The sequence below is a fragment of the Elephas maximus genome, chromosome 20, assembly GCF_024166365.1.
Source record: "Elephas maximus indicus isolate mEleMax1 chromosome 20, mEleMax1 primary haplotype, whole genome shotgun sequence".
NCBI lineage: Eukaryota > Metazoa > Chordata > Mammalia > Proboscidea > Elephantidae > Elephas > Elephas maximus.
In genome coordinates this window covers 23,107,465-23,134,416 of record NC_064838.1, presented here as the reverse complement: position 1 = coordinate 23,134,416, position 26,952 = coordinate 23,107,465, and positions in this window count along the sequence as shown.

Here is a 26,952-nt window from a genome sequence, read left to right as displayed (position 1 = left end):
ACCTCATTTTTCTTCTTCAGGAGTGTCTTGATGATTCTGAGCCTTCACACTTTCAAATAAATTTTAGAATCAGATTTCAAAGTATCATGAAAAACTCATGCTGGGATTTATTGGAAGTTTGTTGACTATGTAGACCAATTTAGGGGAAAGTAACATATTTATCCACCACATGTCTGTCAGTTAGTCACACTGTGGTGGCTTGTGTGTGGCTGTGATGCTGGAAGCTATGCCACCAGTATTTCAAATACCAGCAGGGTCACATTGTGGACAGGTTTTAGTGGGGGTTGAGACTAAGACAGACTAAGAAGAAGGATCTGGCAATCTGCTTCTGAAAAAATTGGCCAGTGAAAACCTTATGAATAACAGTGGAATGTTGTCTGATATAGTGCTAGAGGATAATCCCCTCGGGCTGAAATGAACTCAAACTACCACTAGGGTAGAGCTGCCTCCTCAGAGTCGACCTAATGACATGGGTGGGATCAACCTTTCTGGATCTTTGTTTGCTGATGTGGCGTGACTCAAATCAGAAGAAACAGGTGCAAACACCCATTAATAATTAGAACATAAAATGTACAAAGTATGAATCTAGGAAAATTGGAAGTCATCAAAAATAAATGGAATGCATAAAGATCAGTATTCTAGGCATTAGTGAGCTTAAGTGGACTGATGTTGGCCATTTTGAATCAAACAATCATGTGGTCCACTATGCCTGGAATGACAAACTGAAGAAGAATGGTGTTGCATTCATCCTCAAAAAGAACATTTTAAGATCTATCCTGAACTACAACACTGCCAGTGATAGGATAATATCCATAAGCATACATAGAAGACCAATTAATACAAATATTATTTAAATTTATGCACCAACCTCTAATGTCAAATGTAAAGAAATTCAAGATTTTTACCAATTCCTGCAATCTGAAATTGATCAAACATGCATTCAAGATGCATTCATAATTCTGGTGATTGGAATGTGAAAGCTGCAAAGAAGAATCTGTAGTTGGAAAATATCTCCTCGGTGATAGAAACGATGCTGGAGACTGCGTGATGGAATTTTGCAAGACATAGGATTTATTCATTGAAAATACCTTTTTCAACAAGATAAATGGCAACTAGGCCTCACCAGGTAAAAAACACAGGAATCAAATCAACTATCTCTGTGGAAAGAGACAATGGCAAATCTCAATAGCATCATTCAGAGCAGTGTCAGGGACTGGCTGTGGAAAAGATCATCAATTGCTCATATGCCAGTTCAAGATGAAGCTGAAGAAAATTAAAACAAGTCTACAAGAGCCAAAATACAACCCTGAGTGTATCCCACCTGAATTTGAAGACCATCTCAAGAATAGATTTGATGCATTGAACACTAATGATGGAACCCTAAAGGAGTCGTGGCATGACATCAAAGGCATCATACATGAAGAAAGTAAAAGGTCATTAAAAAGACAGGAAAGAAAGAAAAGACCAAAATGGACGTCATAAGAGATTCCAGAACTTGCTCTTGAACGTAGAGTAGCTAAACCAGATGGAAGAAATGATGAAGTAAAAGAGCAGAACTGAAGATTTCAAAGAGTGGCTCCAGAAGACAAAGTATAGTATTATAATGAAATGTGCAAAAACCTGGACTTTAGAAAATCAAAAAGGAAGAATAGGCCTGGTGTTTCTCAAGCTGAAAGAAGCGAAGAAAAAATTCAAGCCTCGAGTTGCATTGTTGAAGGATCCTACGGGCAAAATATTGAATGGTACAGGAAGCATCAAAAGAAGATGGAAGGAATACACACAGTCACTGTACCAAAAGGAGTTTATCGGAATTCAACCATTTCAGGAGGTAGCATATGATCAAGAATGAATGGTATTAAAGGAAGAAGTCCAAGCTGTGTTGAAGGCATTGGCAAAAAGCAAGACTCCAGGAATTGACTAAATACCAATTGAGATGTTACAACAAACGGATGCAGTACTGGAGGTGCTCATTTGTGTATGTCAAGAAAATTGGAAGACAGCTACCTGGCCAGAGAACTGGAAGAGATCCATATGTGTGCCCATTCCAAAGAAAGGTGATCCAACAGAATGCAGAAATTATCAAACAATACCATTAATATCACACGCACGTAAAATTTTGCTGAAGATCTTTCAAAAGTGGTTGCAGCAGTACATTGGCAGGGAACTGCCAGAAATTCAAGCCTGATTCAGAATTGGAAGTGGAATGGGCCATATCACTGCTGATGTCAGATAGATCCTGGCTGAAATTAGAGAATACAAGAAAGATGTTTACCTGTGTTTTATAGACTATGCAAAAGCATTCGACTGTGTGGATCTTAACAAATTATGGGTAACATTGTGAAAAATGGGAATTCCAAAACACTTAATTGCGTACATAGACCAAGAGGCAATCATTCAAACAGTACAAAGGAATACTGAGTGGTTTAAAGTCAGGAATCGTGTATGTCAAAGTTGTATTCTTTCACCATACTTAGTAAGTCTATATGCTGAGCAAATAATCTGAGAAGCCAGATTACATGAAGAAAAACATGGCATCAAAATTAGAGGAAGACTCCTTAACATCCTGTGATATGCAGATGACAGCCTTGCTTGCTGAAAGCAAAGAGGACTTGAAGCACTTCCTGATGAAGATCAATGACTGCAGTCTTCAGAATGTATTACACTTCAACATAAAACAAGAATCCTCACAACTGGATCAATAAGCAATATCATGACAAAAACAGAAAATATTGAAGTTGTCAAGGATTTCATTTTCCTTGGATCCACAATCAATGCCCATGGAAGAAGCAGTCGAGAAATCAAATGACATATTGCATTGAGCATATCTGCTGCAAAAGACCTCTTTAAAGTGTTGAAAAGCAAATATGACACTTTGAGGACTAAGGTGCACCTGACCCAAGTCATTATCTTCTCAATTGCCTCATATGCATGGGAAAGCTGAATAATAAATAAGGAAGACCCAAGAAGAATTGATACCTTTGAATTATGGTGTCAGCGAAGAATATTGTATATATCATGGACGGTCAGAAGAGTGAACAAATGTGTCTTGGAAGAAGTACAGCCAGGGTGCTCCTTGGAAGAAAGAATGTCCAGAATTCGTCTCAAGCACTTTGGGCATGTTATCAGGAGGGACCAGTCCCTGGAAAATGACATCATGCTTGGTAAGGTAGAGGGTCATTGAAAAGAGGATGGCCCTTGACGAGATGGATTGACAGAGTGGCTGCAACAATGGGCTCAAACATAGCGACGATTGTGAGGATGGCACCAGATCAGGCAGTGTTTCTTCCTGTTGTACAGAGGGTCATTTTGAGTCAGAACTGACTGGATGGCACCTAATAGCAACAACATCATCATTACATTATTGAGCCCTACTGTCCTGGAACATGGCATGTGTCTCTATTTTATGGGTTTTCTTCAATACCTTTCAAAAAGTTTAAAAATTTACCCCGTAAATGTTCTCCACAAGTTTTATTTGTTGTTATTGTTTCTATTATAAACGGTAATAATTCAAAACTGCATTTTCTAACTATAAATTCTGGAATATAATAATGGAATTAACTTTTTTATATTGACTTAATATTCAACGATGGGAAGTTTGCTAAACGCTCTTGTTGATATTAATAACGTCTGTAATCCTTTCCAGTTTTCTTTGTAAAGAATCATGTAATCGGTAATAATGACCACATATCTTGGTTTCATTCTTTTAAATCCTTGTATATTTGTTTATTTTTTCTTACCTGATTGTGCTGCCCAGAAAATCCTTTTAATGGTGACTGTAAATGGTGCTATGTGCACTTTTGTGTTGATCCTGATTTTAAGAGAAATTCTTTGATCTTCTTCATCGACAACGATGCTTCTTGTAGATACATTCACTAACTATTTTCTATTCCTAGTTTCAAAGACATTTTAATCAAAACTAGTTATTAAATTTTATCCAGTGGACTTTTTTTTAATAGATTGATATGTTATCTGTTTATTTTGTCATCTCTGAAATTGATGAATTCTAACAGAAATACTGGGCTTACAAGGAGAAATTGGCATGGTCGAGATCTTGATTTGGATTTTAGCATCCAAAACTGTAAGAAAATTAATTTCTGTGATTTTGATTTGTGTTCATTAAAGACACCCACTTGTGGTATTTCTGCTGCAGTAGTACCAGGAAACTAAAACAAAATGTATCCCTGTTTTATACATTGTTGAACCCAGTCGTTCAGATTTTTCCGTCTGTGCTGAAAAGTGAGATTACTGGTAATTAGTCTTTCTCATGTAAGTTTTTGTTGTAGTTATCGCTTGTTTGTTTTATTTTTATTTTTCCAAGTTATTCCAACCTTCTAAAAAGAGCTTGGAAATCTTGCTTCATTTACTGTTCTCTGAAGGAGTGTGTATAAAATCAGCATTATCTTTTCCTTGAATATTTGGTAAAACTTGTCTGAAAACCTTCTGGGCCTGGTGTTTCCTTTATGGTAATATTTTAAACTATTCATTAAATGCTATTCATAGTTTCTGTTTCATTCTGAGTGAGTTTTGGTTACGTTATATTTTTTCAGCAGTGTGTCCATTTCACGGAGCTTTAGAATTTATTGGCATAATATGTCAGGAACTGTGAAGGGTCTGAGATTTTATCCTATTACCATGCTAATATTTTAGCCAGCCACAGTTTCATAGATGCTGTCAGAAGACAGGACACCAGAGTCAGAGACAATGGGCAGTTTATTACTCACAGCAACAGCAGAAGCCAGACTATCAGCACTTTTGTGCTAGCTCCCTGAGCCCCCATTACCACCTGGCAGAGAAAAGAGGGCCAGGTGACCCTTGTACAAGAAGTCAGGTACATTATAGAAGAGGAACCCTGAATTTAAGGACCAAAATATTTTGTAATGGGCAGTAAGCATGCCTGTCCTTTGCTCTGGAGGAAGACAAACCAGAAACTAGACCTGTTGTGCTAGGAGTTTACAACTCCTAGAGACCCTATAGGACAGAGTAGAACTGCTCCACAGGGTTTCCAAAGAGCAGCTGGTGGATTCAAAACACTGACCTTTTGGTTGCCAGCTGAGCTCTTAACCACTGTGCTGTTTGCTATAACAATAGCCTTGAAATGATAGTCTGCACTTTTGATATCGGCTCCAACACATAAGGAGCCAGGAAAAACAGAAAATCCTGAAACAGGAAAAATGCAAAACAAGCTGAAACAAAAATTACCTTTCTTACACCCTATAAAGAATTGAGGTTACAGGGTACACTACTACCCAAAAATCTGGAGTGACAAGAGAATACAGAGAATCACAGCCAAGGCCAGCTTATGGAGATCAGAAGCCAGGAAATGATAAGAAGACTTAAATGGTAATTTGGGTGAATTCCCCTGGAGGATGAGTATGGACTAGCTAGAGAGTTAAAATCTAGTCTTGGGGTGAGGGGTGGGCATTTTCTTGAGTTTTACTGCCAGTAACACCACCAGGTTCTCATGGTAAAGATTGGAGAAAAATTCACTTATGTTTCTGGCAGAACAAGAAGGCAAGGAATAATTTTGAAATACACCCAGGGGGAAAGTAAGCATTTGGAAATACTCCTAGACCAACCTTCATAACCAAGGGCTCCCTCAAGGGAAAATGCTTTACCAGAGCCTATGTGATCTGGGGGAAAGGTAATTGGATAACTCTAGCTCACAGTAGACTTCCTAGCTCACATAATAGGAGGGGGGAAAGAAAGGCTAGAAAACTCTTTTGAAGCGTGATTTCAGTGAAAGAAGAAATAAATGGATTAATGGAACACAATAGAGACTATAAACAGACCCACACAAATATAATCAACTAATCTTTGAAGAAAGAGCAAAGAATTCAATGGAGAAAAAAAATGAATTTAGACACGGCCTTAGACTTTTCACAATAATTAACTCAAAATGTATCATATACCGAAGTATAAAACACAAAACTATGAAACTTCTAGAAAATAACATAGAAGAAAATCTAGGTGACTACAGTTTTGCAATTAGTTTTTAGATACGACACCAAAATCACAATCCATGAAAAAATGGGTAAATTGGACTTCATTAAAATTTAAAAATGTCTGCACTGTTAATACAATGAAAAGACAAGCCACAGAATACGAGATAAATATTTGCAAAACATTTATCAGTTAAAGGATGTGTATCTAAAATATACATTAAAAAAAAAAAAAAAAACTTGTTGCTATCCAGTCAATTCCAACTCAGCGATCCTATAGGACAGCGTAGAACTGCCCCATCGTGTTTCCAAGGAGCAGCTGGTAGATTTGAACTGCCAACCTTTTGGATAGAAGCCTGAGCCCTTAACCACCAGGGCTCCATATACATATAAAATATACACAGAACTCTTGAAATCAATGAGAAACAACTCAATTAAAAACTGGGCAAAAGATCTGAAGAGACCTTGCCAAAGATATACAGATGGCAAACAAGCATAAAAAAGATGTTCAACATCATATGTTACTGAAGAATTGCAAATTAAAACAGCAATAAGATACTACTGGTGGCACAGTGGATGAAGCCCTGGTGGCACAGAGTTTAAGAGCACAGACTACTAACCAAAAGGCCAGCAGCTTGAATTCATCAGCCGCTCCTTGGAAACCCTATGGAAGAGTTCTTCTGTGTCCTATAGGATCACTATGAGTTGGAATCCACTTGAAGGCAACGGGTTTTTGTTTTTATTTTTTTATCTTGGTGGCACAGTAGTTAAGAGCTTGGCTGCTAACCAAAAATTTGGCAGTTTGAATCCACCAGCGGCTCCTTGGAAACCCTATGGGGCAGTTCTACTCTGTCTCATAGGGTCGCTATGAGTCAAAATCAACTCGAGGACAACAGGTTTGGGGTTTTTTTGGTTTACACATCTATTAAAAAAACCAAACCCGTTTGAGATTGAGTCAATTCTGACTTATAGTGACCCTATAGGACAGAGTAGAACTGCCCCATAGGGTTTCCAAGGAGCGCCTGGTGGATTTGAACTGCTAACCTTTTGGTTAGCAGTCATAGCTCTTAGCCACTACACCACCAGGGTTTCCACACACCTATTAGAATGGCTAAAATCCAAACCACTGACAACAAAAAAAGCTGGCAAGAATGTAGAGCAACAGGAACTGTCTTTAATTACTGGTAGAAATGCAACATTGAATAGTCTAGCAGTTTCTTTCAAACCTAAACACAGTGATAACATACAAGCAAGTATTCGTGCTTCTAGGTGTTTACCCAAATAAGTTAAAAATTTATGTCCATACAAAAACCTGTAAGCAAATGTTTTAACAGCTTTATACTGTCACCCAAAACTGAAAGCAGCCAAGATGCCCTTCAGTAGTGGAATACATAAACTTCGGAACAGTCATACAGCAGAGTATTATTCAGCAACAAAAAGTAATGAGCTATCAGGTCATGAAAAGAAATGGGGAAACCTTAAATTCATATTTCCTAGTGAAAGAAAGTAGATTGAAAGGCCTACATACTACATGACCTTCTGGAAAAGACACTAGTACGAAGATACTAGAAAGATCAGTGGTTGCCAGGAGATCAAGGACAGGGGAATTTTAGGGCAGTGAAACTATTCTGTATGATACCATAATGATGGGCACATGATATTATGCATTTAACAAAACACATAGAACTGTACAACAGGAAGAGTGAACATTAATGAAAATTATGGACTTTAGTTAATAATGTATCAACATTTGCTCATTAACTATAACAAATGTACCACATTAACGCAAAATGTTAATAATGGGGGGAAACTGTGTGTCGGGCAGGATAACATGGGAGCACTCTATACTATATGCTCAATTTTTCTGTAAATCTAAAACCGTTCTTAAAAACTAATTAAAAAAAAATGTGTCTCCACTTGAAAGACATGCAGAAATGTGAGAGACCCATGAGCAGTTGTCTCCAAACAAAATGTTTTTCATAATACCTTATTTTTTATCACTGCTGCATCTGTGCATACTACTTTCTCTTTTCCTGATATTGTTATATTTCTGTCTTCTCTTTCTTTTTTGATTAATCTCCTAAGAAGTTTGTATTAAACATTGTATTAAATGTTTCACATAACAAGCTTCGGCTTTGCATTTCCTCTATAAACCAAACCAAACTCACTGCTGTTGAGTTGATTCTGACTCAAAGCGACCCTTTAGGACAGAGTAGAACTCTCCCATAGGGTTTCCAAGGAGCAGCCGGTGGATTCAAACCGCCAACCTTTTGCTTAGCAGTTGATTTCTTAACCACTGCACCACCAGGGCTGTATTTCCTCTATATTACCTTATATTTTTCATTTTAATTTCTGCTCTTTAAGATTATGTTGGAATTGTTCTTTTTTTTTTTTTTTCCTATGAGGATACAAGCTTAGTTCATTAATTTTGCATTTTAATCATTATGGTTTGTATATATATATCTTTTTTGTGTGTCAAACATCTCTGGTCAGGTTTCATAGTGCAGCATGCACTTCTTTAAATACGTTTATACTCTACTCAAGATTCCACTAGCTACACTGTTTGTGGGACTTATCCATTCCTTCTGCTGAACCTCAGAGTAGTTGGTTTCCTTGTTATTTATTTATTTAATATTTACTTATTTATGCATTGTTGAACCTCTGTGAAAATTCTTTTGAAGTTTTGGGTTGATGGTGGATTTCTCTAGAAGTGATTTGTGTTTGCTTTTGACATGTGTTCATGACTTTCAAGCTATAACTACTCAAAACACAATTTTTGCTTGGATTATACAAATAATGTGAGTTTCCTGAAATTTACATGCTTCTTGACTTGTCTTTAGGAATTATCAGAAAAAACATTACTAGATAGGCACAAAATAAATACATAAAAAATAACTAACATTGCCATTGAGTCAATTCTGACTCATGGCGACCCCATGGGTTATAGAGTAGAACTGCCCCATAGAGTTTTCTTGGCTGGAATCTTCATGGCAGCAGAGCACCATGGCTTTCTTCCACGGTCCAGCTGGGTAGCTTCAAACTGCCAACCTTTAGGTTGGTAGTCAAGCACAAGTCGATTGCATCACTCAGAGACCTTAGACAAGCACAGGTCCCCCCAATCTACCACTAAGGGACAAGATTTTTTTCAAGTTTACTCTCTGAGAATATCATCTTCCTGGGGATCTGGTTTTCTGCTTTCTTATCATTTCTGACTTCTGAATAGCCCTCTTTATTGTACTGACTGCTTATCTCTTCATGTAAAAGGTATCTTTTCACAAAATCTTATCTAGCCTTTTTTGGTGTGCCATATCAAAAAGAGTTTGTAAGAATATCTAATCTACTATATTGGTATAAAAGAAGCAATTCCCTCAGTTTTCATGGGCAATAGACACTGTCATGTGTAACAGGGATTAGACTTTTTCTTGTTATCCCTTAGTCAATAAAGAAGGTCAACAGGAAGAACACTCTTCACTTACAAAATCAAGATGTAGAAAATTTTGTATAATACAATATCTTCTTTATATGACAATAACCAATGTGCACACACACACACAAATGTACATGTGCATACATACATACACATGTGTGTATTTATATTCAAGTCTGTATGCAGTCAAACTGACCTTAGAAGTGGAATGATATATACCAAATTATTGGCATGGTTTCCCTGGGTGGAGCAAGACAGATATAGGAGTAAAGAGAAGATAGGGAAATGGAAGAATGAATCGAAAAGGAGAGTGATAGAGGGAGAGAAAATACCTTACGATGTGATAAATAGAAATTATGCATTCATGTAAAATATTGTGTCTATGTTCAAAGAAAAAGATGCATTTTGCTTATATTCCCTGTGTGCCTCAATTACAGACTGCATATAGGACAATCCGTTCATTGGTAGTCCAAATAGCGATGCCATTTTTTGGAGGGGATAAAATTTTCAAATTGAACACAACTACTTGATGAAGCTATTTAGAGGGGAATCAAGAAATTGGTGAGGAGGGTTGGGAAAAAGAAGGGATGAGGTGCCTTCCAAGTCTGAGATTCCCTGAGTGTATTACAGTTCTGACACTAAGTATTTCTAAAATAGAATATCAAGTCACTTCAATAACATCAGAAGAAAGTTGACTTTGTTGTACTTCTTGAATTTCAGTGCAGTCTTAAAAATTTATCATGCCCACTGTGTGTTTCTGTCAGCACAGTGGATGCATTGAATACCCCAAAGGGCATCTCACAGTGTAGTGTTAATTTAATTCAATGCCTGAGCATCTAAAAACCACTTTGTTCTTTAAAACGCTGTTTTGTGATCAACTGGTGCAACACAATTTTGCTTTTGCTTTGAACAAGTCCCAATGTCACCTTTACTCTTTTACCAAGGGCTGCATTTTATTTGCCTGAGCAACCACGGAAATGCTGTGCCAATAGGTTTGTGGCATACTATGCCTTCGTGACTTTCCACTACAGAGAATAGGAGGTTAACTGCAGTAATTCTAGCATTATACCCTAATTTCACAGTACAGATATTATATTATTAGTATAAATGTGTTTTTCCACTCCAGAGTATGTTCCACACGGGTTATTTCCTCATTGACGATGGTAGTAATTTAACAGGACTTGAAACTGGATTATCTTTTGTGGCAAGACTGATTTGGGCCAAGATGGTAAGAGGTGAACATGATGAGATAAAGCCTTAGTGAAGAAAGTGATTAAAGTTTAATTGCTAAGAATGATCTATTTCTTCAAATAATTTATGGTTCAACAATGCATGCTGCCTCCCTTACCTATCAGCTATTACTGCAACTTCAGTACCCAATGTTGTTTTAGGAAAATATAAAGTCTTAATACTCAGGATTCTAATTTTGGCTTAAATATTAAATGCTTCTTACAAAACTGAATGGGATGCCCAGTTTAAACCCTACTTGCACTGCTGAAACTGACTTTTATAAAATTAAAGTAAAAAAAATAACCAGGTCTTCTTTTTGCTCATTGAATATACCTTGCAGTTTCCTTTCATAAAGGCTTCATCCATTATGTTTCCTCTGCTTAAATGGTCTCCTCTTTACCTCTTCAGTACTCTTACCACGTCACTCTCCCATACCTAGCCAAATCCTACTTGACCTTCAGATTTTAACTCACATCCACAGAGAAAGTTTCCCTGATAATTTAGATCAAATAGCCGTTCTCTCATAGAACTATATATTCCTTCTTTGTTGTACACCATGTTGTAATTTGCATTTGGTTGAGTGATAACTTGATTACAATGTCTCTTCCATTAGACCTGAAGCTCCCTGAGCAACAGGGATATATCTGCTTTGGGGAAATTTCTGACTCCCCAAAGTCAAGAACAGTGCCTAACGCAGAGTGAGCTCTCAGAATATATTTGCTGAACTGATAAATAAATCAATTATTAATAACTAGCTAGAGTCCCAAGGACGTAAATGTTTCCCATATTCCAGTTCTTATAAGCTTATTCTTACATCAAAACCAGTCTTCAACCAGTGGGTAGCTACTAATGCATGTTAGTGGCTTCTCAGTGCCGTCTAGTAGAACTTCCTCTAGTGATGGAAATGTTCATATTTTCAGCATCATTCTGTGCTGTCCAACACAGTAACCACTAGCCACACGTGGCTACTGAGTACTTGAAATGTGGCTAGTGTGATTAAGGAATGGAATTTTATCAATTATTTCATTTTAACTTACTTTTCATTTTCATGGCCATATGTGGTCCATGGCTACTGCATTGGAGAGCATAGGCCGGTAATTAGGTTATCATTGGCTTCTCCTCTTGTGGAAAAAACCCAGCAGATGATTTTAGGCATGGTGGTGGGAGATAAAATTTCAGGATTAGTGAAGTTAAATAAAAAATAAAACCACTCCCAACATTTGTAGATAAAACTGAAACTAAGTAACATCAGGAGAAACTATCAGGAAAAAGCAAGGTTATAAATTTTTTTTTAAAACTTTAAAATTTCTCCTCTTCACTAACTAAAATCAAGCACAGCTGATGAGACACTAGCCTTGTCCTTTCACAGCTTTTTCATTTTCTACTCATTCTTCAAAATCCAGTTTGAATCCCATGTCTTCAAGTGAGCCTCCTCTGACAATTCCTGCCCACAGTGAGCTCTCGCTTCCATGATTTGCCTTGCATTTTCTGTACTGTGCAACAAACCCTTTCTTTCATCAGTACATTATATAATGCAGCTGGGAAAGGACTCATAAAACAGATGAACTTTTTAGGCTCTCATAATAGGCTTCTTTTGGTCCATGACTAACACAATGAAGAAAGAGTCAGCTCAATAACTTGAAAGGGTTGTTGCACTTCTGAGAAAACCTAGCCAGTACACCAGGAGCTGTTTACCCTTTAGGAGAAACTGGTCACTATATGTGGTTCCAAATGAACAACGATATAGTTAATTGTATTTTCACCTTTGAGCTGTCTGAGATATTTTGCACTACTGACTATGTCTCATTTGCTTAAAATTCACTCCTCCCTTGTTCTTTGACACAGTCCGATCTGATTTTGTTCCCTATTTCTCCAAATTCTCAATCTCCTTGACTTCCTTTCTCACCTCTTTTCCACCAACAAATTTGAGGCATTGCCGAGGAGTGTTCTTCAGTGCCTGTCCCTGTTCTGCTCCATCCTTTAAAACGTTTTTCCCAGATGGCATATTCTGTACATATTTCCAAGCACTATGGTAGTGCAGTGACTAAATGATCAACTGCTAACCAAAAGGCCAGTGGTTCAAATCCACAAGTTGCTCTGCAGAAGAAAGATGTGGTAGTCTGCTCCCGTAAAGATTCACAGCCTAGGAAACCCTATGGGACAATCCTACTCTGTCCTACAGGGTCACTATGAGTTGGAATCAACTCAACAGCAATGGGTTTGGTTTTGGTTTGGTTTTACTCAAATCAAATTTATCATATCATATCTAGATTACTGCAACAATCTTTACACCACAAGGCTCTCCCAGTTATGATCTTGGTCCTTTGAATTCATGCCAATATTGTTCCAGCATGGTATAAAATGACAGTGGTTTCTGAGTGGCTGGAATCCCAGGTTCCAACTCCACTACATGATTTTGAAGGCCCTCTGTCTTTTAACTATACTCCCCTGAAAACCATCCATATTTGCTAAGACTATTTATTATTAATCGGGGGCAGATTAACCAGCAAGCATGGTATGCACTGGTTTGCATTGAGCAAGGTACACAGGTGTTTAATTGTATTTACTCATTAATCTGTGGTGAACAATTTCACATGGGTTTCACCACATCTTTGATGTGGTGGGGAACAGGGGAAATTGTGCACTGCAGATTGGTGGGAAGGCACAACTGGGCCTGTGAGTATCTTGCTTATTGGGTCTCTAGCCCCGTTAATAGTCTTTTCATACTAGATGAGTCTTGCCATAAACAACAAACACACCACACTAATTGTCTCACCTGCAACCCCTTCACATGTTGAACCTCCTTTATAAAATATCTATATTTGACTAGGTAGCCTGCTTTTCTCATTCATCAAAATCATGCTTGACTTACATTCTTCCCATAAGTATTCCCCAAATACATGAAATCCTAGATTCTTTTTCTAACTCACCATTTGGGAAATCAAATGCCCTAAGGGACAAGGGTCTTAAGAGAGAAGAGGGCAACATAATTTAGATACAATCATACTTTTTGTATGAAGCATCTATGATTATTCTTTAATTTCTATCTGGAAACTAACTCTTGTTTTAATCTAAAGCACAAAGCTCTATCAATCACTTTTGTTCCCTCTTACCTTTTTTTTTTTTTTAAACACAAGTAGAATAAATCCTTTACTCCATATGACAGAAGCAGCAGCACAAGGGGAATGATCAGTAGTCATTGATGTTCAGCCTCCGTGTCAGTGGTACAATAGGGAGTGGTGGAGACTGTGGCAACCTGAGAAACACACGCTTTGTCTAAAAGGGACAGCACTTAATCAGCACCAGATAATTACCATGAGAGAACTTGGGCCTCGTGTTGGCAGACAGTAACATATTTTCAGGAAAATCTAAGAATCATACCTCCATGCGGGCAAAACCAAAAGTGATTATGAGCAGGATGTAATCCTTTCACACTAATTTGCCTCCCCTTTTGACACTCAACAGTCAGGATGCATTTAAATATTATTTTATATCATAATCCAGTTACTACATATGGTAGATCTCCCTTCCCAAATAGATTCTAAGTTCCTGGAGGATACAGCTTGCAGTTTGTACATATTTTCAATCCCCCTCAGTGCTTGGCATAGTGCCGGGCCCATGAAAATCTGTTGCTTACCAGTCACTTATTTTTAATCTGGCTAACCCCAAAATGTGAGTTTGGTTGAATTCATAGCTTTGTACACTTCAGTGTTTTTATCTCTGATAAGAAAAATGTGTATGAATGGCACATTATATACGCTCCATACAGAATGAAGAGATGACATTCATCAGATGAAACAGAGTCTTGAGTTATCATGAGGCAAAAGTGTAATTCACAGAGGCTTTTTAAACCTGAAAAGCTAAATTGTCATAACATTACTTTTAGGCTACTAAGTCACTCCCTAGTTAATATTTGGAACTGGTCAAATGATTAACCCATAAAACCCATTGCTGTCGACTCGATTCTGACTCATAGTGACCCTACAGGGTAGAACTGCCCCATAGGGTTTCAAAGGAGTGCCTGGTGGATTCAAATTGCAGATCTTTTGGTTAGCAGGTGTAGCTCTTAACCACAACACCACCAGGGTTTACAGTCAAATGATTAAGATTGAATAATTGGAAACTGAACCATATCCTACTGGATCTAACAAAATGATCTATCCCAGAAAGCAAGGACCTGAAATAACGATAACCACTGTGAAAAACATTATTCCAAGTAAAAACGGCACCAGGAGAAATGGAGCCCAAAGCATTTAAGATGTTGAGGAGTGAAGGCCCATATTGCTTGCCTATATGTGGCCTATATTTTATAGACTTTCTACAGTCCTCTTAGGTATTCCTCTCTCTGCTTCTCTGAGTAACCAGTAAAGTGAAAATAAATTAAGGGAGCCTCAGAAAATCTTTTGATTTTTCAACTTTTTTGTCAAGTCTATAAAAATTCTTTCTTTGCCTCTTTTTCAGAAGTATAACTTTGTCATACCTGGAATGAGTCCTTAGTTATTATAGGTTTAAGTGCCACTGATGTTTTTAACTATAAATTCTGTGCCTTAATTATGTACCTGCATGAAAGACTATTATGACAATTTTATACTTTACAGAATATTTACAATAAGAAAAAATGGACTGCTATTTACTAAGTGTCAAAAACAGTCTAACTCCAACTAAGGTCTACTTGACCCTTAAAATTGCCGAAGACTTATCAATCATGAAAATACCTAATTATCATAGGCAGTGTTTGATAAGTTAATGTATGCTGGCTATTTCATTATGCCCACCCCTTCCTGGGATTCTTGGTAGGTGTTAATGTTTGATGTATTTCAAAATGATGACTAGTTTTATTTCCATTACCTACAGGAAAATTTTCTGACATGCCTGATTTCCCATAAGACTTACGATCAACCAAAATTGAATATATTCCACATGCTCTGGGTGAAGCTTTCCCGTTGTTGAAGCATCTTTTTTAATGTCAGAAGCTCAAATATGGAAAAATTAGTATCACAGATGTGGGTTTATTAATTTACATGTATATTGGACATTACTATTTATAAAAAGAACTATCCATTACCTTATAATTCCATTGAAATATTCATGCATTACAGCTTCTGACCCAAAACTTCTTTGGAATTTTACAAAATATGTATAAGTCGGCCTGGAGGTAGGAGAAAGCGAAGAAGTAATTTTGACTTTTATAACGTTTTCAACGCATTTTGCTTTAAAATTTGGAATGAGAAGTAAAGAAAAGGAAAGGTGCAAAACAGAAAGAGAAGAGATTTAAAAAAAAAAAACAAACCTGTTTTCATCAAGTCAGTTCTGACTCATGACAACTCCATGTGATACACAGTAGAACTCAGCTTCATAGGAATTTCTCTGCTGTAATCTTGGAAGCAGATAGCCAGGCTTATCTTCTGTGGCATTGTTGAAAGGGGTTGAACCACCAAACTTTTGGTTAATAAAAAAAAATAATAATAATAGCCAAGAGCAAACCATTTGCACCACCAAGAGACCTAAAAGAAGGGACAAAAGACCCCTAGTTTCATCCATTCCCACAAATCTAAATAACGACATGCTGTCAGCCAATTTTGCTTCCTTGATATTTCTAGAACCTTGTCCCTTTCTTGGGGGAGAAAGCTGTGGCCGTCTGTTTCCTCGGAAACCCTGTGGGGCGGTTCTACTCTGTCCTGTAGGGTGGCTGTGAGTCGGAATAAGCTCCGCAGCATGGGTTTTGTCACTTTCCGTCCTCAACAATCCTGCTTCAGACAGATATCAATCATCATCCATTTGAAACATAATAATAAACTCCTAACTGGCTTTTTTACCTCAATTTTGTCACTATTTCCTTCATTTCCTCCTGTCTATTTACCTATTATCTATCATCTATGTAAACATATACCAAACCTAACACATCAGTCTTCTGCTTACAAAGCCCCCATTGGTATTTCACACTGTACAAAAATCTGGCCTCCTCCTGCCTTTACAGCTTCAGCCTCTCTCACCCTCTGACTCTCACTTTTGAGTTCTGCAGTCCTAAACACATAGTTACCATAGACACCGTGCCATTTCACACATCCAGGCCTTTGTTTATTCCTGTTCCTCTCCCTGGATTTCCATTCACTGCCTTCTTCACAAGGCTAACTATTGCTTCACCTAAAAAAAAAAAAAAAAAAAATTCATTATTGGTCAACATCTGCCTCAGGTAGCCTGCCCTGTCCTACTCTCTGCTGTAATCAACTCGCAAACCAGATCAAAGCTTTACCTTTGTGCTCCTAGCGCCTATGCTCATCTCTCTGGTTGTACCCACATCCTGGCATAAGCTCCATGGGGGCAGCAACCTCATTTGCCTCATTCTAGGCTGTTTCTGTGCCTAGGGATGTACTTGTCATATTGTAGGAATTCAATACATGGTGAATGAAAGGATGACATGTATCATGTTACATCTGTCACCCATGCGAATAACATACTGACTTCGCCACACTCTTTGCAGGAAAGACCTCTTCCTATTCCTTTATGTATCCATCCCCAGCACCAAACGTACACCTAACTGGTTCACAGTAGGTGTTCAGAAAATGTGTATTGAACTGAACTATCCCTGTCTTTCTTTTTCATTTCTTCTGGCTGAGTTCTCATCTATTTTGCCCCAAACACAAACTACCCCCATCTCTTTATTTCTTTCCATGTCTTGTAACACCCAATTGCAAATTGAAGAACACACTTCTAGTGAGAAAAAGACCAATCAGTTTAGAAACTGAGGCTCTTAACCTCACAAGAAGGGATGTGGGTATGGGGGACACAAGGGCAGGTCTGTATTTCTGAGAATGCAGGTGAGGATAAATAGCCTGAGTATTCCACTCAAGGACAAACAGGCAGATGAGCCCATCTGCTCCACACCAGTCCCCTAGAAACCCTAGAGAGTTTCCATCAAGCTTGCCTGCCTTTTCTGTGGTGCTAGGCTAAGAATGCAAATGTTACATAGTGTCTCCTTTGGTCCATGGCTTCTCCATCCACCTTCTGTCTGTGTCTGCCTATTACCATCTCAGGGAGAAGGACAATGGACTGACCTATAAGACAAATACACCAAAAGCAAAAAGAATGTACAGAAAGTCACAGAAATACCTACTAAGCTCTTGCAAACTTCCAACCCTCTATCTTGTCCCAGTAGTGGCGAAAATACAAAAAATGAAAGAATTAGGGATTGCTAGTGGTGCCAGTGGTTAGGCATTCAGTTACTAGCCAAAAGGTCAGCAGTTTGAATCCACCAGGTCCTCTTTGGAAACTCTATGGAGCAGTTCTACTCTGTCCTATAGGGTTGCTATGAGTTAACTCAAATCAATTTGACAGCGATAGGATTTTTTTTTTTTTTTTAGTGTTGTAAGGATGGAATGGCATAATTCATACTGTTGGCAGCATAATAAAATCCATCAATTAACATACTACTATGATTATGATTATTATTGTTTTAATTTATTGAAAGGGGCTCTATACTCAATTCCAAAATCACCTAGTATCTCTGACAATCTCTTCTTGAACATATTCAGGGTCAGGCTCAAAGCTATAGACCAGGGTTCCTTAACAGCAATACTATCAACATTTTAGGCCAGATAATTCTTTGTTGTGTGGTGCTTTCTTGTGCACTGTAGGGTGTTTAGCAGTATCCCTGGCCTCTAACCACAAGATGCCACAAGCAATATCTCTTCTACCAGTCATGACAAACAACAGTGTCCCCAGGCATTGCCCACATTTCCTAGGGGCAAAATTGCCCCCAGTTGAGAACGCTGGTCAAGGGCATCTTCGCCTCATTTATAGAGTTTACTAATTAAACCATTCTTTCACATATTGAACTAAAACATGCCTCCTTATAATCACTACCCACTGATACACAGTTAGCCTGTCTATACACACCTTTCCCATGCCAGACCTTCAGATATTTGAGGATGATGCTTTAAGTACCATGTAGACTAGAACCTTGTATAAGTAGGGGTAGCACATTGATGTTTGTCTCTCAATATTCATATAAATGTTCAATAAACATTTACCTTCATAACTGAAACTTTCTGAAATGCTACAGTGTGGTGACAGTGATAAATTAAAAAGTAGTAGAAAACAAACACTGGGAAAATATCATAAATATATATTAATTATAATCCTCAATTCCCTAAGATAATTTTAAAACTATTTTGTAGTTAAAAATGGAAGAACTAATATTATATTAAATTTATAGAGTTGGAGGCGAAGCAATAATATTAAGCTCCAATTATACTGCATTTTCTTGGTACAGTGAACAAACAAAATTTTAAGCCCTGATTTATTGTAGGATGATATTAAAATGGTACATGAGTATCAATTAAGAAGATAATTATTTTTTAAAAGACACCTTTACATTCTGTCTTCCCAGTATCTTCTTTGTTATCTGATAAGGTGGTAATAATATTAGTTAATATTGAATACTTAAGATGTGCAATGCATTGGGCTAAGAGATAGTATATGTACCAAACCCATTGTGATTGAATCAATTCCTACTCATAGCAACCCTATAAGACAGAGCAGAACTTCCCTATAGGGTTTCCAAGAAGCAGCTGGTGGATTCAAACTGCTGACTTTTTGGTTAGCGTCCAATCTATTAACCATTGTGCCACCAGGGCTTATATTTTATATATATGTGTGTGTGTGTATGTATATATACACACATATATATGTATATATGTATGTAACAGCTACCTACATATACATATATATGTACCCAAGCCCATTGCCATTGAGTCAGTTCTGACTCATGCCAACCCTGTAGGGCAGAGTAGAACTGCCCTACAGTGTTTCCAAGGCTTTGGTCTTTATGGAAGGTGACTACCACTTCTTTCTCCCATGGAGCAGCTGATAGGTTCAAACCACCAACCTTTCAGTCAGCACCCAAGTGCTTACCCACTTTGCCACCAGGGCTCATATATATATATTTTTTTTTCCAAGGAGTTTTATATATATATATATGCATGTGTGTGTGTGTGTACATATAAACCAAACCAAATCCACTGCCGTCGAGTCAATTCCGACTCATAGCGACCCTATAGTACAGAATAGAACTGCCCCATAGAGTTTCCAAGGAGCACTCAGTGGATTTGAACTGCTGATGTTTTGGTTAGCAGCTGTAGCTCTTAACCACTACGCCACCAGGGATTCCTATATATATATATGTGTGTGTGTGTGTGTGTGTGTATACACACACACATATACATAGAAACACACAGACACACATATATGTGTGCGATGTTGTTAGGTGCCGTTGAGTTGGCTCCAACTCATTGTGACCCCATGTACAGTAGAACGAAACATTGCCTAGTCATGTGCTATCCTCAGAATCGTTGTTATGCTTGAGCCCATTGTTGAAGTCACTACGTCAATCCATCTTGTTGAGGATCTCCCTCTTTTTTGCTGACTCTCTACTTTACCAGGTGTCATAGAAGGAATTGTGACCCTGAAAAATATGTGTCAACTTGGTTAGGCCATGATTCACAGTATTGTGAGATTGTCCTCCATTTTGTGATTGTAATTTTATGTTGAAGAGGATTTGGATGGGATTGTAACACCCTTACCCAGGTCACATCCCTGATCCAATGTAATAGAAGTTTCCTGGGGTATGCCTGCACCACCTTTTATCTCTCAGGAAAGCAGTTGCCGGGACCAGAGTGTGTCCTTTGGACAGAGGGTCCCTGTGTGGACAAGCTCCTAGCCCAGGAGAAGATTGATGAGAAGACAGACAGAGAGAGAAAGCCTCCCCCTGAAGCTTACACCCTGAATTTGGACTTTAAGCCTTCTTTTCTGTGAAGAAATAAATTTCTCTTTGTTAAAGCCATCCATTTGTGGTATTTCTGTTATAGCAGCACTAGATAACCAAGACAGCAAGCATGATGTCCTTCTCTAGGCACTGTTTCCTCTGATAACATGTCTAAAGCAGGTGAGATGAAGTCTCACCATTCTTACTTCTAAGGAGCGGTCTGGCTATACTTCTTCCAAGACAGATTTGTTCACTCTTCTGACAGTTCAAGGTATATTCAATATTATTCTCCAACACCATAATTAAAATCAGCTCTTCTTCAGTCTTCTTTATTCATTTTCCAGCTTTCGTGTGTATACGAGGCTGTTGAAAACACCATGGCTTAGGTCAGGTGCACCTTAGTTCTTAAAGTGACATCTTTGCTTTTCAACACTTTAAAGAGGTCTTTTGCAGCAGATTTGCCCAGTGTAATACATCATTTGATTTCCTGACTGCTGTTTCCACAGGCATTGACTGTGGATCCAAGTAAAGTGAAATCCTTGACACCTTCAATCATTTCTCTGTTTATAATGACGTTGCTCATTGGTCCAGTTGTGAGGATTTTTATTTTCTTTGTGTTGAGGTGTAATCCACACTGAAAGCTGTGGCCTTTGGTCTTCATCAGTAAGTGCTTCAAATTCTCTTCACTTTCAGGAAGCAGGTTGTGTCATCTGCATATTGCAGGTTGTTAACGAGTCTTCCTCCAATCCTGGTGCCATATTCTTCTTCATATAGTCCAGCTTCTAGGATTCTTTGCTCAATTACAGATCGAATAAGTATGGCAAAATGATACAACCTTAATGCACACCTTTCCTGACTTTAAACCACGCAGTATCGCCTTGTTCTATTTGAATGACTGCCTCTTGTCCATGTATAGGTAACTCATGGGCAGAATGAAGCATTCTGAAATTTACATTCGTCCCAATGTTACCCATAATTTGTTATGATTTACACAGCAGAGTGCCTTTGCATAAAAACAAAAAAAACAAGTAAACATCCTTCTGGTATTCTCTGCTTTCAGCCAAGAAACATCTGACATCAGCAATAATATTCCCAGTCCCATGTCCTCTCTGAATCTGGCTTAAATTTCTGGCAGCGCCCTGTTGTTCTGCTGCAACTGCCCTTGAATGGTCTTCAGCAAAATTTTACTTGTCTGTGATATTAATGATATTGTTCAATGATTTCTGCATTCTGTTGGATCACCTTTCTTTGGAATAGGCACAAATATGAATCTTTTCCAGTGGGCTGGCCAGGTAACTGTCTTCCAAATTTCTTGGCATAGATGAATGAGCACTTCCAGCACTCCATCCGTTTGTTGAAACATGTCAATTGGTATTCTGTCAATTCCTGTAGCCTTGTTTTCCTCCAATGCCTTCATTGCAGTTTGGACTTCTTCCTTCAGCGCCATTGGTTTTTGATCATATGTTTCCTCCTGAAATGGTAGAACTGTCAACTAACACTTTTTGGTACAGGGACTCTGTGTATTACTCCCATCTTCTTTTGATGCTTCCTGTGTTGTTTAATATTTTTGCTGTAGAATCCTTCAATATTGCTTGAATTTTTTTTTTCTTCAGTTCTTTCAGCTTGAGAAATGTCAAGTGTGTTCTTCCCTTTTGGTTTTCTAACTCCAGGTTCTTGTACATTTTATCATAGTATTTTACTTTGTCTTCTCTAGTCACCCTTTGAAATCTTCTGTTCAGCTCTTTAACTTCATCATTTTTTCCTTTAGCTTTAGCTACTCTACATTTAAGAGCAAGTGTCAGAGTCATTTCTGACATTCATTTTCATCTTTTCTTTCTTTCCTGCCTTTTTCATGACCTCTTGTTTACACATGTACATATATGTACATACTCACATATCTGTATACTTAAATGTGTAAACAGTTGCTGTTGAGTTGATTCCTACTCATAGTGACCCATGTGCACCAGAATAGAATATATATACATATATACACATATATATTCTATTTATTGTACATAGTATGTATATAAAAAAATATATCTACACATATATGTGTGTGTGTCTGTGTGTGTGTATATATATACATATCCATACCAAATCTTAGCATATACTGACTGATCAAAAAATTAATATTAGTCTCTTTATAGGGTGATCACCCTATGAGGAGAGTACTATTTATTTTTGTAGCAGTCAGTATAAGCTAGGATTTGCTGTGGTAACAAACAACTACAAAATTCCAATGTCCAGTGTAGGTCAGAATCAGGCTTCGGATACATGTTCTTCTTACTTTGTGACATAGGATGATAGAGTTTCCCTATCTGGATGACTACAACCATTGGAGAAATAAATATTTCGAATTACGCAACCTCTTTCAGAAGTTTCGCTCACATTTCGGTGGGCAAGAAAAGTCATGTAGTCTCATCTAACTTCAAGGTGACAGGGAGGTACAATCCTACATGTGCCCAAAAGTGGAGAACTGCAAGTATCTGGGAGCAGCATTAATCAGCTCCTCATTTTCCCCTAGTAATTTGTGTCATTGGAAGTTAATTAACTTGTCCAAGGCGCACAGGTAGTAAATGTTGGAATTGGGATTCAAACGAGATGGATCCATTTTGCTATGTATAACCACCATCCCCACCCATATCACCTCTATGGCCAAAAAAATTTAGTGGCTTCAAGGAACAGCTATATACTTACTTCATGTTTCTATGGGTTGGTCATTTGGGCTGAGCTCACCTGAATAATTTTTTTGATCAGGCTTGACCAGTTCTGGCTGGGCTCTCTCACATGCCTGTGATCAGCTGCCATGTTAGCTAGGGACTGGTTGGTCTAAGATAGATCAGTTAGGATGGCTCCTCTCTACTCCACGTGGTCTCTAATCCTTTAGTAGGGCTAGCCCAGGCTTGTTCTCATGACTATGGTGGCAGAGTACTGAAAGAATTAGAGGAAGCTTGCAAGACTAAAATGATCACAACTTTGCTTCTGCCACATTCTATTGGCCCAAGCCAACCACCAGATTCAATGGATGGGGAAAGAGACTCCACTTCTGAAGGGAGGATCTGCAAAAATTACCTTGTAAAGGGCATTGATAAAGGGAGAGGAAATATGAGTTGAGTCCACATTCTTAACCATACGCTATTGTGCAGTGATCATTTCCTCCGCTTCAGGGGTATATATTTCAGTGACATTCCCCTCAATTTTTATTTGTGAAAACTTACAATCTATTCTGTGATTTTTTAAAACTGTGCAACCTTCATTTAATTTTTTTTATAACACCTACCAAGCATGATCTAAAACAAGCAAGTGGTATGCTGCATCTAATTATTTTTCTTTAAAACTATTGCTAAAATAGCACATCTAGTAATTATCCATAGAGTGATATTATTTCAACATTTCAAAACTCTCAATTGGAGCTCAAATATGGTAAAAAGCAAGTCAATACTATGTCAAGCAGTGATATTAAATAGGAATTGTTAACAAGGTATTCAGTGGGAATTTTAAATTTCCTGGTGGTTTTCAGAAAAAAGTGCAGCTGTCTAGAGTTATCCTTCATTTTGAAAAATAAATTCTTCCTAATGTACTTTGCTCCCCTCTCTTACAGAATTCAGAACACTTTTTTTTTTTTTTTTTTAAGTTCCCACTGGAGGAAGTACGGCAGCATAGTTAAGGGATTCTCCTTTGAGTCAGACAGATTTGGGTTCTATATCCTAGTACCATCACATAATTACTGAGTGGTTTCAGGTAAGTTATTTAACTTCTTTGACTCAGTTTACATATCTGTAAAACAGGAATTATCATAGTAGCTGCTTTCTAAGCCTCTTGGATGGAAAGAAAGCATAAAGCTGTGCATGATTTAATTATTGTTTGATAAGCATTGGTCTAATTGGAGCAGTCTTCTTTCATGTAAGCATGTAGACACATTTAGAAATTTAAGGTAAGAGAGAAACAGGCTTGTTTAAACCTTAAAACTCTGGGAGTAGATGATTTTTAACATTCATGGAAGGATTTTAGGTTAACCATCTTTCAGATCATATCTAGCTTCCCTCCAAATTATGTAGATAATAAGTAAGAAGAAACTTCTCCCATCCCCACCCCCATCTTGTCCATTTAACTCGATGAGAGAATTTTCTTTCCTTCATTCCCTTTACTCTCCATAGAATGAACCTGCCCAAAGGACCAAATTATCTACCAGTTTTCAGTATCTGACCTTTTCAAGGGAGTTAGCATTTGAAAGATTTCTTCCAAGGCTGTAAGGCAACAACAGAGGACAAGGAAGTTAAGAGAGGTCTATGCTAAAAAAAAATGGTAGTGAGACAGTAATATAGGAGACCCACACCCAAATAACAAGACAACATTGGTAGCAGCAACAAAACTAAGAAACTCAAAGTCAGAGACTCCAGACTGTCAAGTTGAGGGAAAGTGGGGCTTAAAGTAGAACTAGACCCATAAAAACCCATTGCTGTCGAGTCAATTCTGACTCATAGCGACCCTATAGAACAGAGTAGAACTGTCCCATAGAGTTCCCAAGGAGCGCCTGGTGGATTTGAACCTCCAACCTCTTGGTTAGCAGCTGTAGCACTTACCTACTATGCCACCTAGAGCATTTGTAAATGGGTGGGTGCCTATAGACACCCTCTCTGGGCTTGCCTTGTCCAGGAGTAAATGAATCTGTCACTATAGGTGGAGACAAGTTGCAAACTAATTGATGCCTACATTGTTTCTAAACTAGATCTCTGTCTCTCTTTTTTTTAGTACTCTCATTGCTCCTTTTTCTTTCCCTCCTTGCTGTGCTTATTTTTTTAAAAAAAGAAATCATAAATAAAATGCACAAAGCATTTTTCTATTATTTACTATATTCTTCAATAGAGATTTTATTCACTAACTCTAATCTAAAAGTCTATAATAATTATTATAATGGTGATGCAGTGGTTAAGAGCTTGACCACTGACCAAAAGGTCTACAGTTTGAATCCACCAGTCGCTCCTCGGAAACCCTATAGGGCAGGTCTACTCTGTCTTATAGGGTCTCTATGAGTTGGAATCGACTCGATGGCGATGGGTTTGGTTTTGGTTTAATAACTGTGAGTGCTTCCTATGTGTCAGACACAATTCTAAACTATTTTTATACATAACAATATAGAGATAGATACCTATATAGTATGTAATTTAATCATCCCAATGACCACATTATCCTTATTGAACAAATGAGGTGACTGCAGAAATCAAGTGACATGGCCAAGATCACCTGGATTTAAAAAAAAATATAGTAAAGATCCTTATGTTACCAATGCCCATCTTCCCTGTTATAAATACATATATGAGAGAATGTTTTATATCTATCTTAATACTATATTAGCCAACATGTTCTTTATTTATGTGACACTCCTTTTTTATTTTCTCTCTTCAGGGAGTAAGTTTTTATAGAATAAAAATAATTACCATACTCAGGACTACTGTATTATTGAGAGAAAAGAGAGAGAGAGGGAGGGAGGGAGGGAGGGAGGGAGGGAGAAGAAAGAGATGAAGAAAGGAAGGAAGGAAGAAGAAAGCAAGGAAGGAAGGAAGGATGGAAAGAAATACCCATATCAACAACAGGTTATACTGTATCTTCTGAGCACATCCAGATAATAAGTCTCATCATATGACCCCAAACCACGTGCTAACCCATCTTACCCTATGCGCTATGGAGAGAGAGATATTTGCTAAGTTTTCTTAAGACTTCAGACCAGAAATTCACAATCTTTTTCATTAACAGTGAAGATAGAACTCAATTCCATGTATTTCACAAGGCTAGATTCTCATCTATGAAGCTTAAGAATCTAGAGAACAAACTGGAAGTTGAAGAAAACAGAAATACAATCTGGAAGGCATGTGTAAAATTTAACATTAGGCTCTGACATGGAACAATGTCTCACTCTCTTCTTATGTCTGTCCTTTCAAAACTACTGCCAAATGTTCTTTTTATATCAACTTGAAAATATATCATCCACACTCTACACTCCAGTTTTACTTGAACAATCATCTGCTTGCCTTTTCAGCAGACCATTCCCACTGGAGTTTTTAATTCCTTGTGAAAATGCTGATTTTTAATATAGAATGTTATGGTAGCTCATACCATGGGTTAACACCACAGCAGTTTCCTTAAAAGTTCTTTTCTCACAGTTAATGTCACGTTTACAATGAAATATAGTTTACTTTTTAAGAGATTGAGAAGGAAGAAAATGTCACTGTTGTTGCAGCTAGGTGCCATCGAGTTGATTTTCAACTCATAAAGGCTCCATATGACATAGTAGAACTGCCCCATAGGATTTTCTTGGCTGTAATTTTTTTTTTTTTTTTAATCTTTAAGGAAGCAGATTCTCAGGTTTCTCCTGCAGAGCAGCTGGGTGGGTTCTAACTGCCAATATTTCAGTTAGCAGCTGGCCACTTGATAGTTGCACCACCAAGGCTGCTGCAAAAGTATTGAACGGGAAATAAATGTCTAACTAGATTTTCCTTTGGACCTTCATGAACAAAGACTTTTATAAATGAGAAGTGGAAAATGCTCAGCCATGATTTTACTATACCATTCAATTTAATTTTTGAAAAACAAAG